Source organism: Rhopilema esculentum, chromosome 18, assembly GCF_057945365.1.
Source record: "Rhopilema esculentum isolate cy_ngs chromosome 18, ASM5794536v1, whole genome shotgun sequence".
Classification (NCBI taxonomy): domain Eukaryota; kingdom Metazoa; phylum Cnidaria; class Scyphozoa; order Rhizostomeae; family Rhizostomatidae; genus Rhopilema; species Rhopilema esculentum.
This window is the reverse complement of record NC_142832.1, coordinates 2,885,616-2,905,104: the sequence shown is the minus strand read 5'-3', so window position 1 is coordinate 2,905,104 and position 19,489 is coordinate 2,885,616. Positions and strand designations below refer to the sequence as shown.

The 19,489-nt window shown below is 33.7% G+C and overlaps 1 long non-coding RNA gene across 2 annotated transcripts; it reads left to right on the top strand.

The window, feature by feature from the left end:
- Positions 1-800: 800 nt before the first annotated feature.
- Positions 801-19,256, top strand: LOC148958066 (uncharacterized). Of its 2 annotated transcripts, XR_016144840.1 has the most exons (5): positions 801-3,073; positions 5,037-5,095; positions 5,913-6,061; positions 11,426-11,574; positions 16,641-19,256. It is a non-coding gene; the product is annotated as an uncharacterized LOC148958066 (long non-coding RNA). The 2 variants fall into 2 exon arrangements; XR_016144841.1 differs by lacking the exon at positions 5,913-6,061.
- Positions 19,257-19,489: the final 233 nt, after the last annotated feature.

The window sequence follows — 19,489 nt, the reverse complement described above, 5'->3', positions numbered from 1 at the left end:
ACAAGGGAAGCGTGTCAAAAGTTGGAGGGCAAAAGGAAAAAGGGACACTTTGTCTCAGAAAAGGATTACTTTTCCAGAAGCTGGGTACTTCTGTGAAAAGGGGGATTTTCTCTGGGGGCACATGACACCGGTCTATCCAGCTTTAAAGTCCCTTAAAGTCGAATAAGATTTGCAAGAATGGGGATAGCCAGCCATCGTGGCTGTGTTCCCGTTATTTTCTAACTGCTTAGGGATGCTGAAAATTATATCTGGAACTTTAGTGACAAACTTGTTTTTGGAAGATCATTGCTTTGCCTTTTGACAAAAACTCCACAGAGCAATTATAAAGATCAAAATACATTTTTCTTAACATGCAAAGGGAAGTTAATTTAGTGGTTTGTTTTTAAGAAACCTTTCAACTCTAAAATGAGCAAATTATTTAAGAAGGAAAGTACTTCTCTCCTACTTAGTTTGAACGAAATGGGTCTCCATGCGTTATTAATAATTAATTGGTCCTATCACTAAACTAATTAATTGTGTCATAATTCATTTTTTAAGGGAAGATGCTTAAAAAATCTTATGAAAAATAACGCAGACTTTTGAATAAATTGAAGCGAAGTTTAAAGTTTTTTGGCATATCTTTTAGACAAAGAGAATAGAGCCGCATGTGTTTCTGCGAGGGTGCCTATAGCCTCGATTCGATTTCTTGCCGGTCAAATTCAAAATGGCCAGAATAATGATAACAAGAAGAGTAACCAGTGAAGTTTTGTTAACCTGTACTCGACGTTGGATTACATCGTACTGATACAAGGGTTAGTTGCAAATTTTTTTGAATACTGCCTTATCATTTCAATGTACTGCCTTATCACTTCAACTGGAGCGCTGGCTGAAAATGGTATTAATCCTATTCCTGAGTTAATTTTTCTTTTTTTAATGCTCCTTGAGTAAATGCTCCAGATTGGTTGTATAGCCCTTAGGAGTTAACGATTGAAGATTGAAGATGTTTCTTTGTATTTGTGGTGACATTGTTTGCCATCATCTACATTAAGTGAAGTGCCTTTTGTTTTAGTTTTAAATGGTTGTGATAAAAGTAACTAAATTTTTCGAATTTAGCAGACCCCTTTTACTTTTTTTGAATATCCGAAGAGCTATTAGAGATCATAATGCAAATAAGGATCATTTAAATCTTCATATAAAGCTATGCTTCTGTCTGAAAACCTATAATACCTACCAGGAGGCAGGAGGTTTGACCAAAGCAGGAATTAGTTTTAAAACATACATAAACATACCCTGTAAAACTTTTGTGATGGGCATACCATACAGCCAATGAATAAAGTTATCACGAGAAATTTGTTCAATAATTTGTGTTAATTTTGATAAACTTTTTTTGTTAATTCTTAAAAACACTAATAAACAATTTTGTCATCAAGGAAATCGTTTTGATCATATGTGTTATTTTTTGGGGTACAACAATTTGAAATGGCTTGAAAACAAGCAGAAATTTTAAATATACTTTAAATAGAAATAACATAAATTAAATAAATAAGCTTTTTGTCTGACACTCTTCGGTGTATAAAAATTCTAAGCTAATTCTATTTTCTAGCTAGGAAATATATATATACCTATTGGTTAATCAAAAAAGGCTAATTAGAAACTCAAGCACATGACTGTTGAGGTTGCCCAATCAGTGCTGCTTGCTTAAAGACAATGTCACAAATGGAGTCTAAGGGTGAAATCAAACTTCTTCTTTCTACACAAGTGCTTTTTCCATTTCCATTCCACTAAGATTCCGTAAAATCTCGAATGTAGACCTTTGGCTCACAACAGTTCAAAGGCCATTTTTTGAGGGCTCCTAATTCTTTTTGGGGGGTGGAATAATGATAACAAGAAGAGTAACCAGTAAAGTTTTAATAACCTGTACTCGATGTTGGATTACATCGTACTGATACAAGGGTTTGTTGCAAATTTTTTTGAATACTGCCTTATCATTTCAATGTACTGCCTTATCACTTCAACTGGAGCGCTGGGTGGAAATGGTATTAATCCTATTCCTGAGTTAATTTTTCTTTTTTTAATGCTCCTTGAGTAAATGCTCCAGATTGGTTGTATAGCCCTTAGGAGTTAACGATTGAAGATTGAAGATGTTTCTTTGTATTTGTGGTGACATTGTTTGCCATCATCTACATTAAGTGAAGTGCCTTTTGTTTTAGTTTTAAATGGTTGTGATAAAAGTAACTAAATTTTTCGAATTTAGCAGACCCCTTTTACTTTTTTTGAATATCCGAAGAGCTATTAGAGATCATAATGCAAATAAGGATCATTTAAATCTTCATATAAAGCTATGCTTCTGTCTGAAAACCTATAATACCTACCAGGAGGCAGGAGGTTTGACCAAAGCAGGAATTAGTTTTAAAACATACATAAACATACCCTGTAAAACTTTTGTGATGGGCATACCATACAGCCAATGAATAAAGTTATCACAAGAAATTTGTTCAATAATTTGTGTTAATTTTGATAAACTTTTTTTGTTAATTCTTAAAAACACTAATAAACAATTTTGTCATCAAGGAAATCGTTTTGATCATATGTGCTATTTTTTGGGGTACAACAATTTGAAATGGCTTGAAAACAAGCAGAAATTTTAAATATACTTTAAATAGAAATAATATAAATTAAATAAATAAGCTTTTTGTCTGACACTCTTCGGTGTATAAAAATTCTAAGCTAATTCTATTTTCTAGCTAGGAAATATATATATACCTATTGGTTAATCAAAAAAGGCTAATTAGAAACTCAAGCACATGACTGTTGAGGTTGCCCAATCAGTGCTGCTTGCTTAAAGACAATGTCACAAATGGAGTCTAAGGGTGAAATCAAACTTCTTCTTTCTACACAAGTGCTTTTTCCATTTCCATTCCACTAAGATTCCGTAAAATCTCGAATGTAGACCTTTGGCTCACAACAGTTCAAAGGCCATTTTTTGAGGGCTCCTAATTCTTTTTGGGGGGTGGAATAATGATAACAAGAAGAGTAACCAGTAAAGTTTTAATAACCTGTACTCGATGTTGGATTACATCGTACTGATACAAGGGTTTGTTGCAAATTTTTTTGAATACTGCCTTATCATTTCAATGTACTGCCTTATCACTTCAACTGGAGCGCTGGGTGGAAATGGTATTAATCCTATTCCTGAGTTAATTTTTCTTTTTTTAATGCTCCTTGAGTAAATGCTCCAGATTGGTTGTATAGCCCTTAGGAGTTAACGATTGAAGATTGAAGATGTTTCTTTGTATTTGTGGTGACATTGTTTGCCATCATCTACATTAAGTGAAGTGCCTTTTGTTTTAGTTTTAAATGGTTGTGATAAAAGTAACTAAATTTTTCGAATTTAGCAGACCCCTTTTACTTTTTTTGAATATCCGAAGAGCTATTAGAGATCATAATGTAAATAAGGATCATTTAAATCTTCATATGAAGCTATGCTTCTGTCTGAAAACCTATAATACCTACCAGGAGGTTTGACCAAAGCAGGAATTAGTTTTAAAACATACATAAACATACCCTGTAAAACTTTTGTGATGGGCATACCATACAGCCAATGAATAAAGTTATCACGAGAAATTTGTTCAATAATTTGTGTTAATTTTGATAAACTTTTTTGTTAATTCTTAAAACACTAATAAACAATTTTGTCATCAAGGAAATCGTTTTGATCATATGTGCTATTTTTTGGGGTACAACAATTTGAAATGGCTTGGAAACAAGCAGAAATTTTAAATATACTTTAAATAAAAATAATATAAATATAATAAATAAGCTTTTTGTCTGACACTCTTCGGTGTATAAAAATTCTAAACTCAAGCACATGACTGTTGAGGTTGCCCAATCAGTGCTGCTTGCTTAAAGACAATGTCAAAAATGGAGTGTAAGGGTGAAATCAAACTTCTTCTTTCTACACAAGTGCTTTTTCCATTTCCATTCCACGAAGATTCCGTAAAATTCAGAATATAGACCTTTGGCTCACAACAGTTCAAAGGCCATTTTTTGAGGGCTCCTAATTTTTTTTTTTTGGGGGGGGGGACTATCTTAAGGATGGGCTGTAATTGAAATTAGGCAAACAAATTTTCATGTTGCTGCAAGAAAAATGGTGTTTTAATGTTTAATTCAAATTATAGAAGTGCTAGGCTTATACTTTGGAGGACTACATTCAGAAGCAAGTTTATATCCAAGGAATTGAGGGCTTATATTTTAGAAAACTAAATTCAGGGAAGACTATATTCTGAATTTTACTGTAGATTCTAAAACTGATGGATGAAATGACAAACAGCTTCTCAATGATAGAATCATGTGCAACCTTCTCAAGCACATGAAGACAGCCTACTGATAAATGCAGCCCTCTGATAATGACCCCCTCGATTGAATCCCACACTTTTATCCAACCATACGTAATAAACACCCCCCTCTGATAAATGCCACCCTCTTTTAAATGCAACATCTTGGAAAGTGGCGTTTATTAGAAAACAGACCAAACAAGAAGTAACCAAAAGTTTATAGCAAAAGCTTTGAAAGCCTTTCTGTTATTAGAACAATAACACAGACAGAGACAGTGGTATTAACATTCCTTGACATTTCCATAATGTAAACATATCTTTTGTGAACTTTAAAACATTTTTCATGCAATCTTTTTTCTGTGTTTTAGGGAAAATAAAACATTGTTAAAAGTTGGTTTTTATTGTTTTTATTGCTCCTTTCTTGTTTTTTTATTTGATAAGCACTTTTCATTGTACTAAACGCTGCCCTCTGATAAATGCCACCCTCTATTAAATGCCACCATCTATCAAATGCCCCATCAGGTGGATCTTGTAATAAACATGGTGGCGTTCTTTAGAGGAAATACGATCTATTATAGAGTGTCTCTTCCTTCTAACATACTGTCTTTGCTTTTGAATTTTCAGTGATAATGGTGTATCTATCTGTTTGCCGTCAAATTTTTCCAAGAGAATATTATTTTCTTTCTCAGGTCTTGTATGTCATTATATTCTATTTTCTTGCAGACTATGGATAATTTTCTGAAGAGTGGTCTTGTCCTCAGTCCCTATTTGACATATGAAAGGTAAGATGTAGCTGTAGCAAACAAAAGTATGAAGTAGTAAAGGGTTGCTTTTGGTATAAGCAATGGAGTTTTTGGTAATAGATGTTCGTTTATTCTTGCTAATAGTCCCTAGAATCTAAATGACTAAGATTTTTCATAGCTTTTATCTAAGACCCATCTACTTAAGGCAATTTATGATAGACTATAGGTTGTCTGTTGCCTAAGAAGAGCTATCATCTTTTCTTGAGATTGGATTTAAGTTACAGCCCATGTAATTTCTAACCCTTCTAAAACTGGGTTTACTTCACCCCTCCCCCCTCCTATGAAATAATTTTATGTTGCTATAATCTTGGCAAAAAATAGCTGAGACATATGATCGAAAGGGGAATTTGCGTGCTTTATCTTCATATAATGTGCAATGGTGACCTAAACCCCCTTCCTCCTGTGGTCAATGTTGTTCAGGATGGTTGCAGAATAAGTGGGGATTACAACATTAGTTACCAATCCAATCACAACATTGATTTGGGGGGAAAGGGGGTGGGTGATTTGTAAGTAGTATCTTTTTTTGCAAGTGTCTCAGCATTTTTTGCCAAGATTGTAGTTAGAGAAAGTACAAGTTGTCATTGTCGACTGGTGAATATTGGAAGGTGGGAACCAATGGGATCCCAAAGCCCAGCTCCCACCTCCTCTCAAAATCGACTCTTCCTTGTGAGTTATTGATGCTTCTCCCTGCTACATGATTGAGATCAGGGTTGCAAAACTCTTAAAACTGCAGAATAACATCGAGCTCAATATTACTTTTCAAATATTTCTATGCTATTTTTTCTTGTTTTTGCAGAGAATGGACATAGCTTATAAAGTGTCTATGATAGCCCAGGACATAATGCTCCAAGACCCAGGGCCAGTGAATATCTCAGTCAGATACTGTCTATGACCATATTATAAGTGACAAATCTGGAATTTGAGGCACTCAATTCTCTCTGAAAGGTAAGTTATTGAATATACTTTGCTCGTCCCTTTCTGTGTTGTTCTCTAAATATCTGTGTAAATTAGTCAGTCATTCTGATGTCACTAGTAAAGCTATTTCTCGAAGCTATTGATGCTTGGTACATGACAAAGTTAGACTTTTGTCGCTATGTATATTTTCATTGACTTTGTTCATCAGCTCATTTCTAATTTTCTTTTCCAAATTGCTTCCAAAAATGTAAGAAATTTTTTTGAAGATAGATGCTCAGACACCAAACGATACAACAATCTGCGATTTCGACACGATGAAACTAAACAACGATACCTTTCCCTTTGCCTTTAAGATTTATCCATGACTTTGATTTATTCTGCAAATATTAATGGCTCTACTTTTGCACTCTCGCAAGCTTAATTATTGCTCCTATTCCATTCTTACTTCGTTGGATCTTTCTTAAACAATTTTGAATAAACTTTTCTGTCGTTATATATGTTAGGGTTGCCTTTTTTAAAAGTGAAATTTTTGTTTCCATCATAAAACTCAAAATTCAAATCATATTTGAATAAAACCAAAGACACAAAATTTATGTATAAAATTTACGGTTTTTCTATCCCAATAATCCTTGCATATTTCTCTCGATTTCGCTTGACTTTGAACTTCTCCAACTTTCAAGATATGTCCTGCATAGATAGGTATTTATATTTTTATACTCTCATAAACTTTATTAACCTTTTTATTCAAAGTACAGCTAAAAGATATTTACCGTATTCAGCTCTATTCCATTGTCAGCTAGTTAGACCTATCTTAATCACATCACTATTTTTCTGTCTTTAAACACTTTAAGGTTGCCTTTTTTAAAGATGAAACTTTTGGTTCCATCGTAAACTCAAAGTCAAATCCAGTACCATTATTTAGATGAAACCAAAGTCACCAGATTTATGTATGTATTATATGAGTTTGCTCGATCCCATTAATTCTAACACGTTTCTCTTGATATCGTTTGCCTTTTAATTTCTCCAACTCGCTAGATTTATTTTAAAATTGTAGGTATCTTTAGTTTAGTTATCTTAAGTAGTATTCAGTTCTATTCCATGCTCACTTAGTTCGATCTATTCTAATCACTTCACTAATTTTTCTGTATTTGAACATCTTCTGAGTTGCCTTTTGTATATGTGAAATTGTTGCTTCAATTTTCACAGCCAAAGACACCAGATTTATGTATGTAATTTATGGTTTTGCTTGATCCCAAACCTTCCACTATTTCTTTTGTCTTTTAATTCTTCCCTCTCTCAAGATAAATTCTGCCAAGATAGGTCTCTAGTTACACATGCTCAAAAACTCAACGTCATCTCGAATAGTAGTATTAAGATACAACCGATGTAACCATATTTATAATGTAATTCATGATTTTGCTTAAGATATGGGTATCTCTAGTTCATCACTCTCATAAACCTCACTAATCTTTTCAACTAAAAGTAAAGTTGAGCTTTTTTCATCGTATTTAGCTCTATTCTATTCTCAGATAGTCAGCCCTATCTTAATCAGTTCACTTTTTTAAACTTAAAACAGAGTTGGCCTGTTTTAGTTATAGTGAAGCTAAGCTTTATTCATCGTATTCAGCACTTTTCCATTCAACTCTCAGCCTCTGTTTTTATCCGACCTTAGAATAGGATATGGACACAGTTATCTCTTTCTTTACTCCAAGCTCCTTTCACTCAGTCGACAGCGAGATAGATAAATGCTAAACCTCCATTTGTGAATTCATAAAAACATGAATTGCTATTCCCTGTTTAAGTAACACGAAGGTCGAAGATCTTTATGAAATATATCTATTCAGATGCTTTTAGCTAAGATACTTCTACTGATAAAGGCCTTTTGTTGCAACTTCTTAAAGTTCTTGTTTCAAGTTTAGGCTAGGGCTAAAACGATATAATAAGGATGTGATTTTCTATACAGGCTCCTTTTTACAGTAGGAAGCTACGGGTTTTTTAACCAGGGGAATTTTTTGTTGTGTTCCCAATGTCCCCTTCAGCTACTCACAAGAAACCAAGTAGAAACAACCCTTTAAGTTAATTTTCATGTCACGGTTTCTTTTAGAATGGGATCTATATCATCATCATTTCATCTATATTTTCACAGACTATTAAATTTTCTTCTCAGTAGCCAGGCTTGCCCTTTAACCAAACGACACTAGCATCACAATAAATTTCAATGTAATTGAACATGAAATGAAGATCAAGTCTGTTTATTCAAGTCTGTAGACATTTTATTTTAAAACATTTTCCTCTTACGCTATACCCTTGTATTTATGTTAGTTATATTTCAAGACCACTGGCATATACTTACTCGCACTATAAACTATCCTTAGAGTAAAAATTTTCCTTGGATCCCTAATTTGTTGCTAATATGAGTTTTTCTTTTTTCTTAAAGCTGTGACCTTTCTTCTCTGTAGTCATACAGTCGAACTGGCTGAGCGCCCCTTCCTCTTCCTTTCTAGAAAAGATACGAATTTTTGTTTTCTTTTTAACAAAAGTTGTTGCTGATCTTTTTATAAAAAAATTCATCCACATTTCCTTTGCTGAAATCAAACACTTCAAAGATTTTTCTTTTACTTTATCAAGGCCTCTAGAAATGAGATATGCCACTAGTTACCTACCTGCTGTGCAAAAATGTCATGGATCCTTTCTCTCCTATTTTTATTCATCCGTATCTTTTCCCCTTTACGGAATTTCAAGCCATATTCTTGCTTTAAAACCCCCTTTTTAACTATCTAAATATGAATCTAATGCAATGTGTAGTGAATCAAAATTTTATGTTGTTTTAGCCTCTTATCAACACGTATCTGTTACTCAAAGAAAAACTTATGATTTCAAGCCCTGCTTCCTTCAAGTAAACTTTGCCTCAATCTCTCACGCTTGCCTCAAATTTTTAAAAGTTTTTATGAGTAGATATTCTGCTATTTTATGGGCACTAAGCTTGGTCTTTACTGAGAAGTAGTTCTCACGATCAAAAGATCATAGTCATAAAATCATCATAATATGATATTATAAAATCAGGTAAAATTTAATCAGCAAATGTTAAATGTAAAAAATTAAATCCGTCTTACCCCGATGTCATTAATTTCAAAAGTTTTTTTCTGTGTTTTGAACTATGAAACTGAATTTGGATCGTCTTGTCATTCTAGAAATCATTTATTGCTTTATTTCAATATCTCTATATATTTTCTCTATTTTAGAACTATAAACTTTGGTTGTTTTCCACAAAATAGGTCTTTGTGAACTATTTTCGCTCACTCCTGCATTTCTTCCATAGTTGTGAAACAACAATTATTTAACCTATGATTAACTAGGCCACTTTGTGCAGCTTATCTTTTCATTTTTTATCATTTCATTTTCGTTTACTACCTTTTTGTATATTTCAAGACTTCAAGTCACAATGTCTCTAAAATTCCAGTCAGTACCTACTGAAAATGCCAGTTTTTTGCAGCCAAGCAAATAATTTTCTGGTACAGTTGAGTAAAGAATGTTTAGACTATTTTTTGGGTTTAGAATTTGGTTAAAAAATATTTATTAGGTAAGCAACTAGGTGAACATACATTTCTCGGTTCATGGAATGCTTGAATATTCTTTTGGTCTGAAATTCTGCAGAATATCGATATAAGCTTATTTGCAGACAGAAAAAACAGGAAGAAATCAAACAGCTTTTTGGTTGCGTTACGAAAAAATGTTTTTTTGGTTCTTTTCGTTTTAAAAGATACTTTTTTGGGTGAATGTTTGTGATCCAACCTAAACAACCCTATCTTGAGTATAAACGAGTATCCCTGGGCCTTGTAGCTTCATCGTGATGTTCAATCTCTTTGAATTCGGTTACAATTGTGTTTTTCATAGAATTTTCTTTCCGGCACTACTATACTTTCATTGCTGACCTTAAAGATATCAAAATACTTTTTCTCTCAAGTCCATTTTTTATACGCCAACAGGAATGCAGCAAGTTATAAGCATTATAGTTTATGGAAAAAAATCAAATAAATTTTTCCTGTCATGTTTGTGTTGTACTCTAGTATATGCTTTATTTTCTCTAGCTGCTAAAATTATTTTCTCTTTAAGGTGCAGCATTTGCTAAGCCCATTTAAAATCTTGAAAGTTACTTCCCGTATTCCAATATGAATTGTTCTTCCATGTTGATTATACTGTCTCAAGAAAGATTATGTAGGCTTGGGGTTTTAGCCTCCTTGATAAAATTCTCAGGGCAGCTTTTGGGGCTGAAACCCTTTCCAATTAAACGTATTTTTTGATCTAGCATAGGAATCTTAAACGTTTCAGACCATTGCCTCCTTCCCCACAGGCATGTACAAATATACATCATCAGTAATTAAGTAGATATGCAGTTTTAGATTCAACCCTTCTCCCCTCTCACAAGCCCCCAAGGCATGTGTACCAACCCCATAATCTTTATTTTCTATAGATGTACTGAGTTTCGGGCTATCTAGAAAGAATTAATTCTGTTTTGTGCAGCTATTAGTGCAGTTATTAAAAATTTGCCAAGGGCCTTAAAGAAGCATCCAACCCAATATCGTAAATTTTTGGGATCCAACCCAAAAACGTCACGCTCTTATAGAGCCATTTTATGATACTTTCTTGTAGCTACAGTATCAAGATCTATTTTTCTTGTTATTTGAAGATTATCATGTTAAATCTAAATCAAAATAAAAGCCTATATTATCCTTTATAGGTTATAAGTTTTCGGCTTTCTTATATTGCGTAGAGAAAAATTAGTTACTAGTGTGCATTTTGATTGAAGAGTAGTTTATTTCTAGCTACATTAGAAGTTCTCTTGAAGTCGCTGATTCAAATTGTTCCTCAGTGATTTTATTACTGCAATTCCTTGAAGAAGCCCCTACCTTCGAATCAGCCCCCTTCGAATAAGCCCCCAACCCAAAATATTTAGCAAAATAAGTCCCCGGGGGCTTATTCAAGGATATATAGTATTCATGATCTTTTCTCTTTGAATAATATGGTTGCAGAATAAGTAGGAATTACAGCATTAGTTACCAATCAAATCACAACATTGATTCGGGGGAAAGGGGGAGGGTGATTTGTAAGTAGCTTCTTTTTTTGCAAGTCTTTCAGCGTTTTTTGCAAAGATTGTAGTTAGAGAAAGTACAAGTTGTCATTGTCGACTGGTGAAAATTGGAAGGTGGGAACCAATGGGATCCCAAAGCCCAGCCCCCACCCCTCTCAAAATCGACTCTTCCTTGTGGGTTATTGATGCTTCTTCCTGCTACATGATTGAGATCAGGGTTGCAGAACTCTTAAAACTGCAGAATAATATTGAACTCAATATTACTTCTCAAATATTTCTATGCTATTTTTTTCTTGTTTTTGCAGAGAGTGGACATAGCTTATAAAGCGTCTATGATAGCCCAGGACATAATGACCCAAGACCCAGGGCCAGTGAATATCTCAGTCAGATACTGTCTATGACCATATTGTAAGTGACAAATCTGGAATTTAAGGCACTCAATTCTCTGTGAAGGGTAAGTTATTGAGTATACTCTGCTCGTCCCTTTCTACATTGTCCACTAAATATCTGTGTAAATTAGTCAGTCATCCTAATGTCACTAGTAAAGCTATTTCTCAAAGCTATTGATGCTTGGTACATGACAAAGTTAGACTTTTGTCGCTATGTATATTTTCATTGACTTTGTTCATCAGCTCATTTCCAATTTTCTTTCCCAAATTGCTTCCCAAAAATGTAAGAATTTTTTTTAAGATAGATGCTCAGACACCAAAAGATACAACAATCTGCGATATCGACACGATGAAACTATACAACGATATCTTTCCCTTTGCCTTTAAGATTTATCCATGACTTTGATTTATTCTGCAAATATTAATGGCTCTACTTTTGCACTTAACTTAATGGCTTAACTCTCGCAAGCTTAATTATTGCTCCTATTCCATTCTTACTTCCTTGGAACTTTCTCAAACAATTTTGAATAAATCTTTCTGTCGTTATACACGTTAGGGTTGCCTTTTTTAAAAGTGAAATTTTTCTTCCATCGTAAAACTCAAAGTTAAATCTTATTTGAATAAAACCAAAGACACAAAATTTATGTATAAAGTTTACGATTTTCTACCCTAATAATCCTTACATATTTCTCTCGATTTCGCTTGACTTTGAACTTCTGCAACTTTCAAGATATGTCCTGCATAGATAGGTATTTATATTTTTATACTCTCATAAACTTTATTAATCTTTTTATTCAAAGTAAAGCTTAAATATATTCACCAAATTCATCTCTATTCCATTTTTCAGCTAGTTAGACCTATCTTAATCACATCACTAATTTTTTTGTCTTTAAACACTTTGAGGTTGCCTTTTTTTAAAGATGAAATTTTTGGTTCCATCGTAAACTAAAAGTCAAATCCAGTACCATTATTTAGATGAAACCAAAGTCACCAGATTTATGTATGTATTATATGAGTTTGCTCGATCCCATTAATTCTAACACGTTTCTCTTGATATCGTTTGCCTTTTAATTTCTCCAACTCGCTAGATTTATTTTAAAATTGTAGGTATCTTTAGTTTAGTTATCTTAAGTAGTATTCAGTTCTATTCCATGCTCACTTAGTTCGATCTATTCTAATCACTTCACTAATTTTTCTTTCTTTGAACATCTTCTGAGTTGCCTTTTGTAAATGTGAAATTGTTGCCTCAATTTTCACAATCAAAGACACCAGATTTATGTATGTAATTTATGGTTTTGCTTGATCCCAAACCTTCCACTATTTCTTTTGTCTTTTAATTCTTCCCTCTCTCAAGATAAATTCTGCCAAGATAGGTCTCTAGTTACACATGCTCAAAAACTCAACGTCATCTCGAATATCGGTATTAAGATACAACCGATATAACCATATTTATAATGTAATTCATGATTTTGCTTAAGATATGGGTATCTCTAGTTCATCACTGTCATAAACCTCACTAATCTTTTCAACTAAAAGTAAAGTTGAGCTTTTTTCATCGTATTTGGCTCTATTCTATTCTATTCTATTCTATTCTATTCTATTCTATTCTATTCTATTCTATTCTATTCTATTCTATTCTATTATATTCTATTCTATTCTCAGAAAGTCAGCCCTATCTTAATCAGTTCACTTTTTTAAACTTAAAACAGAGTTGGCCTGTTTTAGTTATAGTAATGCTAAGCTTTATTCATCGTATTCAGCACTTTTCCATTCAGCTCTCAGCCTCTGTTTTTATCCGACCTTAGAATAGGATATGGACACAGTTATCTCTTTCTTTATTTCAAGCTCCTTTCACTCAGTCGACAGCGAGATAGATAAATGCTAAACCCCCATTTGTGAATTCATAAAAACATGAATTGCTATTCCCTGTTTAAGTAACACGAAGGTCGAAGATCTTTATGAAATATATCTATTCAGATGCTTTTAGCTAAGGTACTTTTACTGATAAAGGCCTTTTGTTGCAACTTCTTAAAGCTCTTGTTTCAAGTTTAGGCTAGGGCTAAAACGATATAATAAAAAGCGTATAAGGATGTGATTTTCTATACAGGCTTCTTTTTACAGTAGGAAGCTGAGGGTTTTTTAACCAGGGGGATTTTTTGTTGTGTTCCCAATGTCCCCTTCAGCTACTCACAAGAAACCAAGTAAAAACAACACTTTAATTTAATTTTTCATGTCACTGTTTCATTTAGAATGGGATCTATATCATCATCATTTTATCTATATTTTCACAGACTGTTGAATTTTCTTCTCAGTAGCTAGGCTTGCCCTTTAACCAAACGACACTAGCATCACAATACATTTTTAAGTAATTCAACATGAAATGAAGATCAAGTCTGTTTATTCAAGTCTGTAGACATTTTATTTTAACACATTTTCCTCTTACGCTATACCCTTGTATTTATGTTAGTTATATGTCAAGACCACTGGCATATACTTGCCCGCACCATAAACTATCCTTAGAGTAAAATTTTTCCTTGGATCCCTAGTTTGTGACTAATATGAGTTTTTTCTCTTTTCTTAAAGCTGTGACCTTTCTTCTCTGTAGTCATACAGTCGAACTGGCTGAGCGCCCCTTCCTCTTCCTTTCTAGAAAAGATACGAATTTTTGTTTTCTTTTTAACAAAAGTTGTTGCTGATCTTTTTATAAATAAATTCATCTACATTTCCTTTGCTGAAATCAAACACTTCAAAGATTTTTCTTTTACTTTTTCAAGGCTTCTAGAAATGATATGTGCCACTAGTTACCTACCTGCTGTGCAAAAATGTCATGGATCCTTTCTCTCCTATTTTCATACATCCGTATATTTTCCCCTTTACGGAATTTCAAGCCATATTCTTGCTTCAAAACCCCCTTTTCTTCTATCTAAATATGAATTCAATGCAATGTGTAGTGAATCAAAATTTTATTTTGTTTCAGCCTCTTATAAACACGTATCTGTTACTCAAAGAAAAAGTTATGATTTCAAGCCCTGCTTCCTTCAAGTAAACTTTGCCTCAATCTCTCACGCTTGCCTAAAATTTTTAAAAGTTTTTATGAGTAGATATTCTGCTATTTTATGGGCACTAAGCTTGGTCTTCACTGAGAAATAGTTCTCACGATCAAAAATCATAGTCATAAAATCATTATATTATGATATCATAAAATGTATAAAAATCAGGTAGAATTTAATCACCAAATGTTAAGTGTAAAAAATTAAATCCATGCCTCTTACCCCGATGTCATTAATTTTTGGACTAAGCACTGTTCCATGATTTTCTTTAGCTTTGACAGTTTGGGTTAATCTATTGTTGACATTCACTTTATCATCGTTTTGTCATTCTAGAAATTTATTATTGCTCTATTTCAATACCTCTATATATTTTCCCTATTTAAGATAAGCTACTTTGTGCAGCTTATCTTTTCATTTCTTATTATTTCATTTCCGTTTACTACCTTTTTGTATATTTCAAGACTTCAAGTCACAATGTCTCTAAAATTCCAGTCAGTACCTTCTGAAAATGCCAGTTTCTTGCTGCCAAGCAAGTAATTCTCTGGTACAGTTGAGATAAAGAATGCTTAGACTATATTTTGGGTTTAAAATTTGGTTAAAAAATATTTATTAGGTAAGCAACTAGGTGAACATACTTTTTTCGGTTCATAGATGCTTGCATATTCTTTTTGCCTGAAATTCTGCCGAATATCGATATAAGCTTATTTGCAGACAGAAAAAAACAGGAAGAAATCAAACAGCTTTTTGGTTGCGTTACGAAAAAATGTTTTTTGGCTATTTTCGTTTTATAATATACTTTTCTGGGTTAATACTCATGAGTACCCCTATCTTGAGTATAAACGAGTACCCCTGGGCCTTGTAGCTTCATCGTGATGTTAATATCTGTTTGAATTCGGTTACAATTGTGTTTTTCATAGAATTTTCTTTCCGGCACTACTATACTTTCATTGCTGACCTTAAAGATATCAAAATACTTTTTCTCTCAAGTCCATTTTTTATACGCCAACAGGAATGCAGCAAGTTATAAGCATTATACTTTATGGAAAAAATCTAATAAATGTCTCACGTCATGTTTGTGTTGTACTCTAGTATATGCTTTATTTTCTCTAGCTGCTAAAATTAGTTTCTCTTTAAAGTGAAACATTCACTAAGCCCATTTAAAATCTTGAAAGTTACTTCCCATATTCCAATATGAATAGTTCTTCCATGTTGGTTATATTTTCTCAAGACAGATGATGTAGGCTTGGGGTTTTAGCCCCCTTGATGAAGTTCTTAGGGCAGGTTTTCGGGCTAAGGCCCTCTCCAATTAAACGTATTTTTTGATCTAGCATAGAAGTCTCCAACGTTTTAGACCATTGCCTCCTTCCCCACAGGCATGTACAAATATACATCATCAGTAATTAAGTAGATATGCAATTTTAGATTCAACCCTTCTCCCCTCTCACAAGCCCCCAAGGCATGTGTACCAACCCCATAATCTTTATTTTCTATAGATGTACTGAGTTTCGGGCTATCTAGAAAGAATTAATTCTGTTTTGTGCAGCTATTAGTGCAGTTATTAAAAATTTGCCAAGGGCCTTAAAGAAGCCTCCACCCCAATATCGTAAATTTTTGGGATCCAACCCAAAAACGTCACGCTCTTATAGAGCCATTTTATGATACTTTTTGTAGCTACAATATTAAGATCTATGCGGCTTTCTTATATTGCGTAGAGAAAAATTACTTACTAGTGTGAATTTTAATGGAAGAGTAGTTTATATCTAGCTACATTAGAAGTGCTTTTGAAATAGCTGATTCAAATTGTTCCTCAGTGATTTTATTACTGTAATTCCTTGAAGAAGCCCCTACCTTCAAATCAGCCTCCTTCGAATAAGCCCCCAACCCAAAATATTTTGTGAAATGAGCCCCCGGGGGCTTATTCAAGGATATATAGTATTCATGATCTATTCCCTTTGAATAATATGGATTGGAAATCATTATATTTTATGTTTCTGTGTTATTTTTAAAAAGGTTCGACTCTAAATCGCTGCTTTCAAAAGTATTTGGTTCGTATATTTATTTTACATTTGATTTTATTTCAGGTCTTTTAAGTTCATGAATTCCATGACGGTGCGGAGATCAGGAAAAATATAAGGTACCAATAAAAATGTAATGTATTTTTTATCGACAGTCTTCTTGAATTCTGGCTATTTTCACGAATAAAGTTTTGTTTTCCTAGAAAGGAAGTCAAAAATAATGAAATGAAATTGTTGTAATGACTTTAAGGCTGCTTAAGTGATATCTGACTTAGTAAAGAGCATACTTGTAGAGATAATATTCCTTCCCTCGTGTTCTGTTATTTTTAAATACACTGAAAACGAAGGAGATATTAATTGATTGCAATCCCCTAGACTTCACACACAATTGACGCTCAGAATTATCAAAATTTCTATATTCGAGAAACGCAATTATCACCAGTTTGGGTGTATTTTTGTGCATAATAGATAAAATTCAAAACAAAAGTTATGACATGCTAGTCCACAATTTTCCCCCATTTCCAAAAATTAGTCCAAGTGAATACAAAAACGATTTCGTTCCTGCTTTGCTGAAGGATAAGAGAAGAGACCCTGTCAAGTTTGATTTTGACTGAAGTCTGCAATTTGAAGCAGTTGTGACCTAGAATTTTTTCCGCTTAAGAATTTTTCTGCATAATATTTAAAGATGTTGTCCTGCAAACTTTAGAAATTAATTTATTATGCATTCGAAATCCGGTGCTCTTTCTTGTGAAAAAAACACTAAACAAATCAGAAAAACACAAAACACAAAACACTAAACACTAAAAGCACTAAACATTGAAGTTTTCTGATGTGCAAAATATCATTAACAGTATTCTTTTATGACTCAAGTTTTCCACTATTAAAAATTTTAATTGAAGATCTCCATTGCCACTTCGTGTCCTACTTTCATTTAGTCTGATTTGGTTCTCGTTAGAGGCATTACCTAATTTGTAACAAACAGCTTTTCGGTCTCTCTCGTATCTCTTTTAGTGGAAAAGCTCTGTCTGTCCTTCCTGAACGTCCGAGGGAGCAAGTAACAAAAATTTCTACCCTCGCCCATATAGATAATTTCTGACATTTGTATGGTTTTTACCAAATCTGGGACATGAATTATTGAAACTTTTGAAAAAATAAATCAGAAGGACGAAAAAACGGGGCCACTCAACAGGCCAGCATTGGTTTTGATCCGAGTAAGAGGTTTATCAGCATAATAAAAAAATTGCGGAGTATGTTCAAAAGGATTTTAGACTTCTTGTATACCAAATTTATTCGTGGTGGGCATTAAAATAATAGGGTTAAATATCTGTTTGATGTTCATAGATATGCAAGTTTGATTGAAGAATGTCTGAGAAAGCGGGATCGTTTTTTATAGTCACGAGCATGGGTGAGTGTCATGTTTGTGTCGTCCATAATACTCGCTGGGGCTGAAAAGCAGCCCCCAATTGGAAGCATTCATAGATATGCCTGAGCAGCCTGTGCAAATGAAAATGGAAAATGCCCCAACAGTTTCGGGGTTTCGGTGATTCAATTATAAAATAAGATTATAAACATTTGCGAGCCCTTATTGCAGAAGATTTTGCCTTTTGTTTTGCAGTCAGTTTTTCCTGAACGTTCTCTTTTCAATGTTAAACAATACCTTTGAATTTCAACAAAAGGAGTTCACACCAACTAGCGTGGTTCGATTTTCTGAACAAATTGCGTTGGGTTGTAAACATCTGACTTTGCGAGTGGATTTTTACGGAATTTCGATATCTTTTGAAGTAAAGGTATGAATTTATTCTTCTTAAATGATACCCTTCTGTGAAACCCTTTATTTGGGGTAGAAATTTTATTTGTTTAGCACCTTGCAGCCCCGATTTACCACACCCCTTGTGGAGCCACGTGTCGATCTGAAGTTTTCGTTTCCCCTACCTCGTCTCCTTCAGCGGTTTTTGTCGCTTGATATTAGGACGAAGTTCCTTCTTTGGGCAGCTTTTTTGATTATAGCAATAAAGTGTAGCTACTTATTATGTTTGCCGTCGGATTACGCTCTCGAGCGACTCGACCGTTTTGTAAATATCAACCTAAAATTGCAGCATTGTAACGAGAGGGCCCACAAAAAAGATAAAATGCATTTAAGTCAAAGTACCCACTGGTATTTAAGGATCAATATATTAAAAATATGTTTAATTTTTCTTTGTCAGTTATGGAAGACTTTGGCCGCTCGCATTTCAGATTTACGAAGGGCGTCCTATCCTTTAACCCTCGAGCCGTTGGAGTGAAACGAAGCATTTTGTGAACTTGTGAACTTTATACATATCTTCAAGAACTGAGGACATACAGTTTCAATGTAATTTAATGTATTCATTTTTATTTAATTCAATAATTCAGTATTCTACAACCCCGAATGTTCCCTTAGAATATTCATCGCCGTTTATTTTGTAAACTTGATAATTCCTGTTGCATTAAGCGAGATGCTTTAAATCGGTTTGTTTTTATATTCCCTTCTTAAAACTGTCCACGAGCACGCAAATCTTTGCTGCCCTCAGCCGCATTTGACAAGTATTTCAGCTACATTTTGCTAGTTATAAAAGTTGCGAAACGTTTCGATCTTCTTGTTCACTTGACACCGCCGTTTCCCCTTGAATTTCTCCAGATTTTTCTTTGTCATATTCCTTTGAATTTCCCCCCGAATTTCTATTGTATTTCGCTAAAATTTCTTTAAAATTTTCCCCCGTTATCTATTGTATTTCGTCTTAATTTCTTTTGAATTGCCCCCTGATTTTCCATTGTATTTCGCCTAAATTTCTTTTGAATTTCCCCCCGTTTTCCTTTGTATTTCGCCTAAATTTCTTTTGAATTTCCCCCCGTTTTCCTTTGTATTTCGCCTAAATTTCTTTTGAATTTCCCCCCGT